This window comes from Rhinopithecus bieti, unplaced genomic scaffold, assembly GCF_001698545.2.
Source record: "Rhinopithecus bieti isolate Rb0 unplaced genomic scaffold, ASM169854v2 scaffold_65, whole genome shotgun sequence".
Lineage (NCBI taxonomy): Eukaryota > Metazoa > Chordata > Mammalia > Primates > Cercopithecidae > Rhinopithecus > Rhinopithecus bieti.
In genome coordinates, this window is record NW_016803344.1 from 315,073 (window position 1) to 330,410 (window position 15,338).

A 15,338-nucleotide genomic window follows, 5' to 3' on the forward strand; every position below is an offset into this window, starting at 1 on the left:
TTCAACACACTGTCTCACTAAGGTACAATATAAATAGCCAGATAACTTGAACTGGCTTGATTCTGTAAGGGCAAATGTGAGCTGAGAAGAGTAGATGAGGGATGCCTGGGGAGGAAAAAGGCAACCCTAAGAAAGGCGGGGTCCCTTGTAGTCCACTGATCAGCATGAAGACCCAAAGAGCCTGCAGTACAGCTCATTACATTCCAGATAACTTGACTCCTGAGTGCAGTCTAGGTTTTTGTTTTGTTTTGTTTTGTTGTTTTTTTTTAAAAAAAAAAAAAAAAAAGACCCGAGATTCTACTGGCCTTCTCCTTAGTGCCTACATCTTTCCTTCCAGGAGGGCTTCCTTGGAAACTCACTGCTGCAATACTCAGAGGGAGCTCTTTTCAACTTCTTCTTTGGTTGGTATTTCACTAACATCCTCTCTATTACCCTCAATGCATCACCCAATCTCTCTCTCATTGGTGTTTTGATGATTTTTGTCTCCTCCACCTAGCATCTAAGGTCCATAACAGCAGGGATTTGGTCTACTTTTTTCACCATCCCAGGATCCAGTCTAGGATTGGCAATAATAGGTGAGCAAGAAATACGTGTTACAGAAAGGTACATAATGAAAGTCATCTACCTGGATATATCAAAATGTGTTTTCATAGAATACTTTCATTCTCAACGTGATGTTGGCTATTTTCTCCAAAACAAGAAATTATAGATAATTATTTAAAATACAGTTTAGAATCATCACTGTATATAAATCCAGAGCTTATACTGAAACTCCCTTTTTAAATTCTGCAAAGTCTCTTTCTCTTCCCTCTGCCCTTCACTCTCTTTCTCAGTAAATCCATCATCACATCACCTCTCTATTCAAGGATCTCAAAATGGGCAAGACTGTCTTACTTATTGCTGAACTGCATTTTCTTTGTCATTTTTTTTTTCCCCTGACACAAAGAATTTAATCTCCGTCTGAATTTATTGTTTAGATTCTATTCCATTTACAAAAACATTCAGTCCAATTAGACTGGAACAGAAAGAAGAAAAGTGTGAAGCCCATGGTAAAAAAGATGTATGTTTACATCCTTGCCTACAGCATTTAATAATTGGCATGAGCTTTCAAGGAAGCTGTGGTTCATACTCCAAGTTCCATTTGCGCTTCCAGCTGGACAAAATATAGACACAGACGCACTCAGCTAAGTAATTGGATTCACTACCTGGAATATTTAAATTGTTTTCAGACACTGGAAAATGGCTTAAGAAGATTAAAGAAAAATACCCTAGAGAATAACAGGCTATAATTTACTAGGTGGAAAATCTTTTCGGTAAAAAGAACGCTTCATTCTCCTATAATTCCTTCTGATTAAGAGATGTATTAGTCATTTGGACTTAAATTTCCTTAGAACCTGGCAACTCGGATTTATTTCAGTAGGTTTTTCTTATCGAACCTTTTGAATGACACCCAGGACATAAAATTGATGCCATAATGCTCTCCATCAGAAGATTCGCATGTTTTCAGCTGGATGACTAATTTATGTGTTTTGAAGACAACTGGGGTAAAGGGGAAGGGGAAGTCATTTGAAGTCCTGGGGTCTGGGCTGCACCTAAAGCATTAGAGACCCTGGCGCTGGGCTAGGCTCTGCCCTACCTGGCAAATGGTGCGGGTAAGTCCTGGGGCAACCCCTCAACGTGTCTATTTCAGGCAGAAGACTCCAATCAGCTCAGTTCTCAAAAGTCAGCCCTCTCCACTTGCCTGCAGGCCCGTGAGTACTCCAGGACCCCTCAAGGGCCCCCATTCTCTTCACGCCCTCCCCAGATGTGTCCCCGCAGCCCTTTTCAGGGACCCTCACTCCGGAGCCAGGCGCTGAAGTTTGGCATCAACGACCACCTGTTGGCTGGACCATTGTGTCCTCCGCCGCGTGGGCTCCCACAAAAGCGCTAAGAGGGTTCGCAATCACTAAGTGCTGTGGACTTCAGGCCCTTCCTTCTTGAAATCGGGCAAAAGAGGTAATAGGGGGTGCGTCCGCAGGCGGAGAGGGACGCGACTTGTTCACACCAGGCGCTTTCCAGTTGGTCTCAACTTCACACTCCCTACTTCCCGAACTTTCAGGACCTGTCACCAGGCAAAGCTTGCCCCTCCCTCTCCACTGGCCCAAAAGATTTAAGACCCTCAGGGGGCGCTTGCCAGACCCAGAAAGGATGGCAACTACTAAAGCCCGATGAAACAGGAGCGCGCGCAAAGCTTCTGCCCTTGGACATCCGCTTTGGCAGATGCCAACCTGTGCGCCCGAGGCGTCCCCTGCCCGCTCCCAGTGCGCCCATTGCATAACGCGCCCCTCGCCCCACCCCCACGACGCCCGCCCTGCCCGGTGCCCGAGCCAGCGCCCAGACTCGGGCCGCCCCAATACTTACATCATCCCACTTGACGAATTTGGTGCCCTTCTTGAGGCTGTCGGACACGCACACGGGCTTGAGTTGCAAGGCGTGCACTCCGGGTTGAGCCCCGGCCATCTGGGCTCATCTGGGCTCCGGGCGGCCCGGGCGAGCGCGGCAGGGACTGGGAACCGCGCGCGGGGCGCGGGGCGCGGGACGCGGGCTCCTTTCTCTGCTCCGGAGGCGCTCGACTCTTCTCCCCCGCCGGCCTCCCCGGCCTCCCGGCCTCCGCACCTCCCTCCGGCGCCGCTCAGCAGGCAGAGCGCGCGGGGGCGCAGCGCCGGGCCATGCCCCAGGCGGGACGCGAGGTCGGGAACCCGCGGTGGATGAGGAGCCTCGGAAGGCGAAGAGAAGCCGAGCCGGGCAGCCGAGGCTGCCAGTCGCGGCGGATTCTGCTCCTCCGCCGCCGCCTCAAAGCGCACCATTCAGCACATCCTCTATACACAGAGGGAGAGAGCGAGTGACACACGCCCGGCGCCCCCCCTCCGCGCTCTTTTCCCTCCTCCCTCCTCCTTCCCCCACCCCCTTCCCCGCCACCCTCGCTCGCTGGGTCCTTCCTTCCCCCCGCGGCTCCCAGCCCAACTTTGCACGCTGGGTCAGGCGCCAGGAAGCGGGAATGCAGCGGCACCTCCTGGCTCCTGAGCCCCATTGCAGCCAACGCCTGCCTCCCGCATTCGCTCTGAGCATGCCTGGTGCCCTGGTTGCAGGGGTGCTAGGGGTCCCCAGGAGCCTTACGTTCTTTGGGGTTTTCTTGGGAACTTGAGCTCGAGTTCCGGAGCGTCTTTGGATCCCAACCGGGTGGGAAAAGGGACCCATCCGGAGGAACCAGAGGCAACCCGCAGCTTTCAACTGTAGCTGGAGCACTCCAGCGCCGGCCACAAACCAGCTTTTTGAGAAGAGAATTATCATTTATCAGCAGAGACGAGCGCAGCTGAGAGGCTCTTTGAGGAAACCTCGCCACGCCTGAGAGTTTGCAGCGCGCTGATCTTGAAACCTGGGCAAACGGTTACTTTGCGCTTTTGAGATAGAAAGCCCACCCTAACGAAAGCAAAGGTTTTATTTTCCAAGGAAGAAAGAGGATCCCCTCTCCCGCTCCTGTCCTTGAGTATGTAGGATGTGTGGCGGGTCGGGGAGAGTCTTACTAATAGAAACTTGCTCATTTAGGAACGTAGGTCCAGGAATGTTTGTCTTCATTCCTTCTACAAACATTTCTCAATTCAAGCACGGGAGGGAGGGAGGGAAGAAGGGAAAGAGGGGAACCAGAATGGATAAAATTTTAAAGACTGATAATACCAAATGCTTGAGAGGATGTGGAGCAACTGGAACTCTCGTTCATTGCTGGAGGTAATATAAAATAGTAAAGCCACTTTGGAGAACAGTTTCTAATAAAGTACGATATTTACTTATCACACAACCTAGAAATTCCACTCCTAGGTATTTTTGCAAGAGAAATTAAAACGCAAGTCCACAGGGATTTGTAAAGTGATGTGAATAACTTTCTTCTTAGTAACCCACATATGTCAATCAACAGGTGAATGGATAAACAAACTGTGGTATACCCAAACATTGGAATACTATTCCATAATAAAAATGAGTGGGCATGCAAGGGCAGGGATGAATCGCGACTTTAAGCTTAGTAAAAGAAGCCGGACAGGAGCATGATTCCATGTGTAGCAACTACAGAATAGGCAACATGTTCTATGTTGACAGAAAGCTTGCCTGTGGCCAGGGATAGGTAGAAATGGACAGGGAAGAGCTACCAGCACCTGTTGAGCATGTCGGCAATGTTCTAGATCACGTGCGTATATTTATCAAAACCTGTACGTTCTGTAAGTATGCCTAAATTGAGTGCAGTTTGTTTTAAGTAAATTATATCTCAAAAAGGTTGATTTTTTAAAAGAAGAAAGAATATGAAGAGAGAAAAATGGAGAGAAACACTACTTTATCTTAATTCTTCATTCTCCCTGTTCTCTGCCCTCAGGACTCCAAGACCCAATGTTTAAGAACTCAGTCAAAAGATTACCAAAATCCAATACAGAAAATTGCTATTAAATATTTCAATGCATTTAAAATATACTTATTGGTAGCCAGCTGTATACTAGGCACTATTGTAATCACCATGGATAACCTGGTGAACAAGACCCATGATTCCTGCTCTCATTTGGGGGTCTTGCCTTGTGCTTGGAAGCCACTTGCTACAAAGAATTTCATGAAAAGCTGACTTGTTTCATTTTGATCACATGTCCCTAAACTAAAACCTGAATAGTCCACAGTTCCTCTAGCCAGCAGCCTTGGCTTGCTAATTACCTCGCAGAAGGTACCAGTCACCTTCTCACATCGATTTTCTCTACTTCAGAGTACTGCAATGAAACTCTTCTTCCAGGGCTCCAGGACTTCTCAATTGTCCTTGCAACTGATCATACCAATTTTTTTCCTTTCCTTTCCTTTCCTTTCCTTTCCTTTCCTTTCCTTTCCTTTCTTTTCCTTTTTTCCTTCCATCTCTTTGTTATTTAGTGGGCAAATAGTTTTTACCTATCACAGTGGCTTAGGAAGGCAAGACAAGGCTGAGCTCACTAGAAGAGGAGATTGGAGAGTTAAAATGAGCTCAAAGCAAAATAAGAAAGTAGACTGAGTCTCCTGTGGTAGCTTATTGCATCGTAGTTCTCCGCTCCCTGCTCCTTCCTGTGTCCACAAATTTTTCTTTGTGACCTCACAGTTTTTACTAGACACCCTATTTATTTATCCATCCCATTGATGTTGGGCAATGTGACTTGCTTTGGCCAATGGGATGTTTGAAGATGTGATATGAGCAAAGGCTCAAAATATGCTTTGAGGTTGGGCTTTCCCTCTTGGGTTTCTTATCATTTCCATGAGATAAACATGCCTCAGGGAGCCTCTGATCTAAGGAGACAATCAGGACAGACCCAAGCCCCATTTACAGCTTGGAAACAAGTCCAATAGAAACCATCCTAGATCTGCCAGACTCAGCCAACCTGCAGATTCATGAACATGATAATAAATGTTCATTGCTGAATGGCACTGAGTTGGGAGTCATTTGGTAACCACCATTATTGGCAATGGATAGTTGAGTATTTCATCGAGCATCCCTGATTCCTCCCAGCTGTTCCTGTGAACGTGGATGTAAAAAGGAGAGAATGCTGTAGAAATCTGAACAGGATTTGTCTTCAAGACAAACATGGGCTGCAAGAGTATCTTCAGCCAGCAAAATGACGCAACTTGTTAAAGGAGAACTACAGGATAAATCCCTTCAACACGTAGCATGAGTCTTGAAGCAGCATGGTTTAACTCCCTCATTTTCCACACCTTTTGTTCAGTATACAAGATAGAAACGTTTTTAAAGTGTAGAGATTTTTGCTATGCAAAGGGATCTGTAAGAATCCAAAATTGTGTGAGCCAGGCCTGTGATCCATCAAGTTCGGTGCTGCGTACTGTTTTTTGAAACAATAAGAAGGTGTCTGTTTTTTGTGAGAGCCAGAATTGCCCTCTGGGAATGTCAGCCTCAGGGAGCTGCCAAAGCTAACCTTTATTGAGCACTCACTGTGGGTCAGAGAACTAAGCTAAGCACTTCCCAGACACTCAAAAACATAACCCTTCCTATTCAACACCACTCTCCACCCTCTTTTTCTTGTAAGCAAACCCCAACTTAATTTGGGGGGCAGTCATGTTTAAGAAAGGGCACCCTCTCTCTTTCCAAGGAAAAAAACTAATGACAATCATTCCATTCCCCTTTGTCTGTAACTGGTTTAGGAGCTACATGGGGGGCTCAGTTCTGACTAATGTCTTCAGGGAAATTCTCTTTCTCTGTCTCATATTGTTATGTAAAGAGGACACTAACAAGAAAGATGCAAAGAGACCTCATCCTTCATGAGCTTTTTAAACCCTTTAAATTTTCTCTAGACTTTTAATGAGTGAGATAATAAATCTATTATTTAAGCTTTATTGTTAGTCTCAGCTGATCTGGTAGATAATATTATTGTATCCTATTTTACTGATTTATATACTAAGGCTTGGAGAATGAATTAACCTCCTCCAGTTACAAAATTCGGAATTGAGATCGAGACCTAGGAAGTCTAACTTTAGAACCTTGACTCTTAACTACCATGGTAGATACTTCTAGAACTTACAAGGCAGATATGAGTAGATTCTCTCTCCTTTTAACTACAGTGTAATATAAATAGTCCTAATTTCCCTAGAAACTAGATTGTGGTATGTACTCCAGTCTCTTGTCAGCTCATAACTCACTTGAGGCCTGCCACAGTGGGAAGGACAGTGTTTTGATTTGAATAGACATATCTTTTAACAGCCAGTTCTACCAATTACTAGGTATGTGACTCTGGGAAAGTCTCTTATCTCTTCTGAAACACAATATCCTAATATGTAAATAGAGAAATAATAATAATGTCAAAGCTTTTTATGTCACATACCCTTCTAAGGGTTTTACATTTTTAATGCATTCACTGTCATATTAACCCCTATGAGCTGGGTTACTATTATCTCCACTTTATACCTGGGAAATCTGAGTCAGAGAAGTGTAAAGTAGTTGTTCAACATTTTCCAGCTAGTAAGTGAATGAACCAGAATTTAAACCAGGCAGTCTGACCCCAGAGCCTGCATATTTAAGCTGTCTTAAAGAGGTATTGCAAAGATTAAATGAAATCATACATCTAAGTCCCTGTCACAGTGGTAATCAATAGTAGTTAACACGCACATGGTTATTCTAAAATTCTACTATATTCCCTTTCTATGCCCTAGAATAACTCGTTTAGTCTTAAAAGACAGCATTCTAATTCTGTGGTCTGTGATTGAGTAAACTTCTTTTGGCTGCATTGATTCTATAAACTTTAATCATACTCATTTTCATCTCTAACGTTCTAGAATTGAAAAGCTCTTTTCCATCATAAAAAAAAAAATGAGTTCTAATTGCATCTGAGAATCAGGGCTCCTTTAACTCACCTTTTTTGAAATAAGAGAGATATGGAGAAAAACTACCCAGAACCAGCTTTATAATAACCACATCCAGGTTACAGTCAGTAGCCTTTGTCAGGTCAAACCCTCCCATGTGTGCTGATCCGTGCTCTTCCCTGCCTGACTGGCCAGAATGAAGGTGATCCCCGTGGTGACCTTGGAAGCCACGCACTGAAGAAGGCAGAGCTTCTGTTAGTTTGAGTCCCTGATTAACTCCATGGAAAAAGGTCACTCTGATGACTTGTTCACCTGCCCAGTACAATTATGTGAACAAGAGGCACACTTATAAAGTATTAAAGCCAAGAATTAAATGCCATTGGCATCATTATTTTCATTACATTTCACATGAATATAAGAGATAAGGCTTACACCTCTTGAATGGTAAATAAGAAAATGCATCATGATGAAATTGCCAGCTTCTGACTCAGTGAGTTCTGTTATCAAATAAAACACTGACATAGGCAGAGACTCAAAGGAAGACAACTTAAAATTATCACCCACACATGGAGAAGAACATCTTCCTTAGAAGCTCTTATTAGAACCCTTTCTTGATAGCACAATACGTTTCTCTAAATTCTATCACACAAAAGAAAAAAGCCTTCAGATTGCTTTAGTTATATTACAAAAATGGTGAGATTTTTTTTTTTTTAATACTTGAAAACAAGACAAATGACCTTCTGTTCATTTAAGCTCTATTTTATGCTTCATATAAAGCAAAGGCTTTCATTGAAATCTGGCTGATCGCCTCAAACGCAATTTCAAAAAAAGAATTTGGAAGCTCAGATCCAAAAATGTTTAAGGAGAGACACTCTCAGCACAATCCAGATATCACGGAAAATGCAGGTGTTTGCGGAGAAGACTGCATAAACAATGCCTCAGGATGGGAAGAAGCACCCACCTCACCCTATTTCCTTCTCCGTCATCTCTGGGCCCTCAGACATAGTGACTGAGACATGCCAGTGTAAATATATAATCTTCATGAGTCAGTTTATCTTTCAGATATGTATCTTCCCTGTTCTGTAAAATAAACAGCATACCCCAATTCTCTCTCACTTCAAATAAAACCACTGAGCTTTAGGTCTCTAATGATATCTATTGTTGTAAGCAACAGGATTTAAAGGAAATTTCATTTTATTTTCACTTCAGGGCATTATAAACAGGTTTGCATTTTTAAAAACATCTTTTTTGCCTTTCAATTGGTTTGGGGTAAAAATCCTCTTCCAAATTTTGCTGGAGTTAAATTCTACACTTCCATGCCTCCCTTTTGTATACAAAGACTTCAACCACCATTACTGATACAGTGACAACTATAAAATAATCACCTTTTCACATTTTTCTAGAAATTTTAACAAAGAAAAACATGATTTTGCTTCATCAGGACTTCTCTTTCTGGCATTCCCTCATTTCACTGTAGTTGCACCACCTTAGGAAACTAAAAGTAAACTCTTTGACTTTTTTATTGGTTATAACTATTCCTATTATTCTTTAGCATGCAAAGGAGGGGGTAAAGTCACTTTTCACAGGAGCTGTGTTAGAGATTTCTAGTTGCCATCCAATATCTATTTTCCTAGTGTCCATTAGTAGCAGGACTCCCAATTTATTTGAAGTCACAGTGCGTTTTGTTCACCTTCCCCCTTCCTCCTTCCTGTGGCCTGGAATGGCCACTCAAGGGCTGAAGCTCCAGCTGGAGGTGACCTTGAGCATGAAAACCAGGAGCTAGACTAGTAGAGAAGAAAGAAATCCTTGGGTCTCCCAGCCACCACACCATCCTGGATCATCTAGATTTTAAATGACAGAAAAAAAGTTCCTAGCTTGTTTAAACCCCTATAATTTAGCGGTTTTCATCCTATGCAGCCACAACCAACTCTCACTGATACAGCAGCAAATACCGAACACCAGCAGCTTCTAGTGCTATTGCTTTGTTTCACATCAGTTCTTCAATTGCCTTTCTAAGCTCGGCGCCAGCAGATTGGGAAAAATGTCTTTTTTTTTCCATTATTTCCCCAAGGTTCTGTTCCTGAATGAATTGCTGGTTCTCATTCATTACTCCAAAATTTGAAATAATTTTGCCCTGCCTGGCTTCCCCAGGATCAGTATAGAAATATTGGTTTTTATGGAGAATAATTGTACACAAAGTATTTGCAAAGGTACGTAATGAAGGAACTTGCAAAGTGATGCATTTTATTTAAAAATTAGTCCCAATGCTATTGTAGCAGCTACATGATTAAAGTAGGTGTCACCATGAATGTCAATCTATGGTGATTTACAGATACTCTATTATGAAGTTTAGCTTTTTCTCACTTGAATACCCATCTTTTTTGCTAATGTTGATATTATAATATGCTAGGGAATTGATGAACAAGGCTTTGGACAATTTCATTCTTCATTTAACTAAATAGCCTGACTCAAAAGAAATTTATTCCAGGTTCTCTCAGACTGTGAAAACTGAAATAAATAAATAATCCTACATCATTGTTGACCTAGTTTTGTAATGCCAAACTGAATCATACAGATAAGGAATAATGTTGAGCTGGGATTTTTTTTTTGCATTCACAAAAAGAGGTTCTAGGTTAGCAGTTTAAGGCACTAAAGTTTTGATCAACTGAACTAAATTCAAATTGTACCTATGTATGTTGGGGAAATCCAGATAACTTTTAAATGTATATACATTTCCTTACTCTATCTTATGGCCATTGGTACCTATTAAATGTCAAATGCACATATGCACACATCTACAAAGAGCAGGAAAGAACAGCTAAGCCAAGCAACAGATGGCAATGGTTATATTACACATAGGGAAAAGAAAAATAACTTGAAAAATGATTAAATTAAAATTATAGTAAAAAATTTAAATCATCAAGATGAAGATGCATAAAACACCCCTTTTTCTTGACTATAGACAAAATAATTGAAAACACTTAAAAAGCAAATAGTCCCCTTTTTTTAGAGTGGTAAAGAACAATTAAGTTGCAAATAAAGACAATGAAGAGAACCTCCCCCTTCCCTAACAGATTCTATTCTGTGATTTGAGCTATATTGCCACTGCATCTTCCAAAGAGTAAGACAAAGTAGGATTTGTAATTATCCTACAGTCTAATTCTAATCTTACCAAGTGAAGGTTATAAAGCTATCTCCTGTACCTTTTCAAATTAAAGCATTAGAATATAATCTTTAGTTGTATGGCAGGATGGACAAACACTTTCAGCAAAAGTCAGAGAGGAAATATTTTAGGCTTTGTGGGCCATGTGATCTCCATCATTACTACCCAACTCTCCCAACTCTACCATTGTAGACTAAAAACAGCCATAGACAATGTGTAAATGAAAGAGTGTGTCTGTGTTCCAATAAAACTTTATTTACAAAAACAGGTAGCAGGCTGGATTTGGCCCATGGGCAATCGTTTGCCAATCCTTACAAGAAGTAATTTCAAGATTACTTGAAACTTTCACAATCTACCCTAAAATAATTGAGCATTTACTGCTTTATAAATGTCTCACTTATTTATCTCTTTGTTGTATATAATATGTAGCTTTAGTTAATTCCACTATTATACTATAAACAAGTAAATCCATAAACTACAGCAGATCTGAAGCAGAATATGTTTTATATATTGAAGATAGGCAACAGACCAAACTAGGTAAAGATAAGTGAATATAAGATTTTTGGCCCATAACAACCATGTAGCAACAAAAACAGTCTGCAACAGCAAATTCTCACACACACACACACACTCTAAGGGAATCATCTTGCAAAATACATGTTACCCATAATAATATTTGGGGCATCTAATTTATAACTACACCAATCAATCTCTGAAAATATTTGAGAAATTCAGTTAATAGCACTTCTCACTAGCTTTATTTGTAAATGTAAAACTGCACCAAGCATATATAGATAATAGCCTAGTTCTCATTAAATAGAGCTGAGACCTGTTCTCTAGGATTTCCCTATACATTTCCAAGGGTAGTATAGTTACCCAAAATATGCTGAGTTCCTGCTATGTGATAGAAAATCTAATGGACTCTATTATTAGATTTCTGCTTTCTGTGCCAACATATGAAATTTGGCGATGTAATAAATGAGCAGCTTATGGTATCATTTAATGCCTTGTTACTCAATGTGTGGTCCATAGACCAGCAGCATCAACATTGCTTGGCGCTTCTTAGAAATACAGAATCTTGGACCCCTCTCCAATCCTACTGTATTAGAGGGTACCTTTGGTACCAGAAGCCCAGGGGATTGTCTACAGATTGGGGTTATGAAGCACCTGTGGGATCTATTAGTGCCACAGTCAGGTAAGTGATTCTCTAGTGTCCTGGCATCCTAGTTCCAACTTCCTTAGGAACTAATTTCTTATCAAAGAATATCTTGGCATTGCAGAAAATTTGACTATTTTATTATACATAAAATAATCACAGTGTCTTCTAGGCATGTATATCAAGTCTTACTTCCCAAAATGTTCATGCTTTACAGAATAGCTGAGACCAACTCTGTTTACTGGAATAACATGCTGAGCTTTGATGGGCTATTGAGGTCAGGCAAAAATATCTACGTTGATACCACATTGCATGGGAAACACACCAATCACTTAGTTACTCATGTTAGAATATCGTTTTATGTGCTGTGGTGAAAATTAAGATTGAACCACATGAGAAAGCTAACACACTGCCTAATTTCTATACTCAGAGAGTTAATTTATCTGAATGCCTTCCCTCATTTTTAATGCCTGAACGTTGAGAGAATTGATTTTTTGGCCTCATAGTACAATGACCAGTGCTACTTAGAAAAATGGCACTACGGGATTGTAAGTTGATAATACTTGATATTTGAATTTTAAACAGGAGATTAACTGTTTATGTAATTATTTGTCTCCTTTATACATATTTAATTTTTGATCTTTTATTTAGTTGAAGGCTTTTGTATATTTTAATGAGACCAGTTATTATTTTGGTCTAGTTTTGGAAGCATACATATGCATGCTTTCAAATATATATATATATATATACACACACACACACACACACACACTTATATGTGTATATATATATTTAGTAATAAAATATATACTATATTTTCACTCTGTTTTTTATTCCAGGGGAAGGATGCAGAGGATAATGTTGGCCACTGCTTTCCTGCTGTCAAGACTTAGCTGTAAAGTTGTTTAACAGGTTTGGGTTCTCATGTACAATAAAATCTACAGATAAAGGTTAGACAAGCACTGCCATACTCACAGAAAAAAAATGTTTTACATCTAGAAAATAGTTGCTTTGTATGATGATGATGTCAATTTGTGTGCAAACACACGTGTGTGTGCCTATATGTCAATATGTTCATGTTTTAAAATGCCATCAAATTGTTTATTTGGAAAAATATTTGTCTTTATTTTTCAAAACACGGAACTAATAAGAGTAATGTCATAGATGCATTGTTTCCAACGTTTAGGCTTTATTTCCATCAAATTATACCAACAACTTTTAAGAATCAAATAAATCTACAAAGATACTTGGGAATAGAAGCAGCTGCTTATCCTACATCTACACAACTTCCTTCTCTTCAGATGTAAGTACTTTTAATTATTCTAGCTGATTCTTTGGCAGTTAGCCACATATTGCAAAATGATATACTGCTGGTTACTGATTCACTCTGTTCATTATCTTTGCCTTCTCAGTATAGAATATGAGAAATTTCTTTTTTCACCATCCTCTCCCCTCTTTCTCCTGCCCTTATAATAGACTTGGAACCAACCCAAATGTCCATCAATGATAGATTGAATAACTTGGTTATTAACAAGGCCAGGCAACAAAATATTATTGTAATTGATCTAAATTCCTCTTTAGAACTCCATGTTTAAATGAAGAAATTGTCAACAGCTGCAGAAGCAAAGAATTGTAAGTACTCTTCCCCCCCACATACTATTTTGGTGTTTACAGATATGAGTAAATGTGCTATACAACTACCCTTTGTATTAGGGGCCATGTTTCCAAATATGAGTAGGTAAACGTAACTTTCCTTCCTTTAAAAATATAAGCAAGTAAGACAAAAATTGAAAATGACATAACTGTATTCTGTAAATTAAATCGAATACGTAAAATAAATAGCAACTTAATTCTCCTGTGACAAGGATGGCTGAGAAGGGGATCATACCACCAGTTATTGCATCTGATTTGTTTGCTAAAGTGGCACAAATGGGATGTTTCAGATATTAGAAAATGTATGTCAGCCAAACTTGTACATTCATAAAAATAGTTGGCAAGTCTTATAGATCCCTCTAAGTACAAATTTGGCTTGTTCTACACAGCCTGCCGGTTGTGGTGGCATGCTGCTGCAGCAATGTCCAAATTTCTGAAGCTTTCCAGATGTTTATAAGCCTTCGACTTCTGTTCGTAAGGAAATTCAAGTAGAGTAGTATGGTAGACTGAATGCAAAACTGGCCCTAATTCTCCTCCTTTCCCTGTATCTACACCTTTTGCAAGGTAATTTTGCACCTACTCCCATTCAGCAATTGAGTCTTTTTGCCTTCTTCTTTAATCTGGGCTGGTCTTGTAACTGATTTGTTCAGAAGGATGGTGCCAAAGTGAAATCGGTCAATTCTGAGCCTAAGCCTCACCCACGCCCAGGGACCACAAGGATATAAGCCCTAGCGAGCCTGCTGGAGGGATGTGAGAAACTAGTGGAGAAAAGCTTAGTCATTTCAGCTGAGCCCAATCTAGACCAGCTTTAAGGCCAGCCCACTCCCAAATATGTGAGATAGCCCAGCCAAGTTCAAGGGAGCTGCCTTTCCACCCCGCATCTGACTGCAGATGTGTGAGTGTGTTCAGCCAATACCAAAAGACCGGTCCAGCTAACCCACGTACTCATTAGCACTAATAAATGTCTGTTGTCTTAAACCACTGAGTTTTGGGGTGGTTATACACAGCAGTGTAATAGCAATAGATAAATCATATACATATGGATATCACTAACTATTAAACCAAAATCTCACTGAACCTATAAAAGACTTTTTTGTTTGTCTTCAATTAGTTCTTTGCGTTCTTTCTCTTTGCAAATCCAGAGTTTGCTCCTACTTTACCAAAGTTATTCAGGTCATGACTTTCATATGTTCTTTGTTGAAATCCTGAAACCTTCCATTTTTATAGACTGAGATCCTGACTCTAATATTAGTCAAGGGTAACAAACGCTATTTATGTAACTTGAAAATACATTGACGTATCACCTACAGTAACTTCATGAGCAAATTTCATTTTTATGACTTGTTTTTTTTTAAGTACTTATTGTTTTCTTTCAGTTTCTGAGAAAATTCTGGAGGTAAATATTCTCATCATACTTATTTCTTACATAGGAAATCTGAATCTTAACAGTAAGTGACTTTTCCATTTTCATGCAACTTTTCATAAAAGACCTTTCCTTTAGTCTAGCTAAGACATACCTTATGAGTCCCATGCACTATTCAGCAGAAAACAAAAGACAAATGTCCATGTTTTCAGATACTTAGTATTAATATTTACATTTGATAACGGTATGCTATGTGGTTATACTATCTCAATTTGGTGGCACTTGTAAGATTTCAAAACCCTGAGGATGTAGGAAGGGAAGTTAAATGTCTCTTTCCATAGAAGGAAATACCAAAGTTTAGAGGGGCTAATGAGGTCACCAGGATCATACAATGATGGAACCAGATATGGTTCATCACAGTTTTTTAGACACAAATACCAGAAGCCTGAGTCTGCCCCTTTACTTGAAAGAGATTTATTCAGGTCATTTCCTTAATATTCTGTGTATACAAGTTGCACACTAATGTAGCTGAGATCATCATAGCCCAAGAGGAAAAGTCATGCCAAATAAGTTAAAGGGAAGTCTACTGCTGGCTTAACTTGAGTGAGCAGTGTTAAGACTTTGCAAGTTAGGACTCACTGTGATACACTACACAGAAG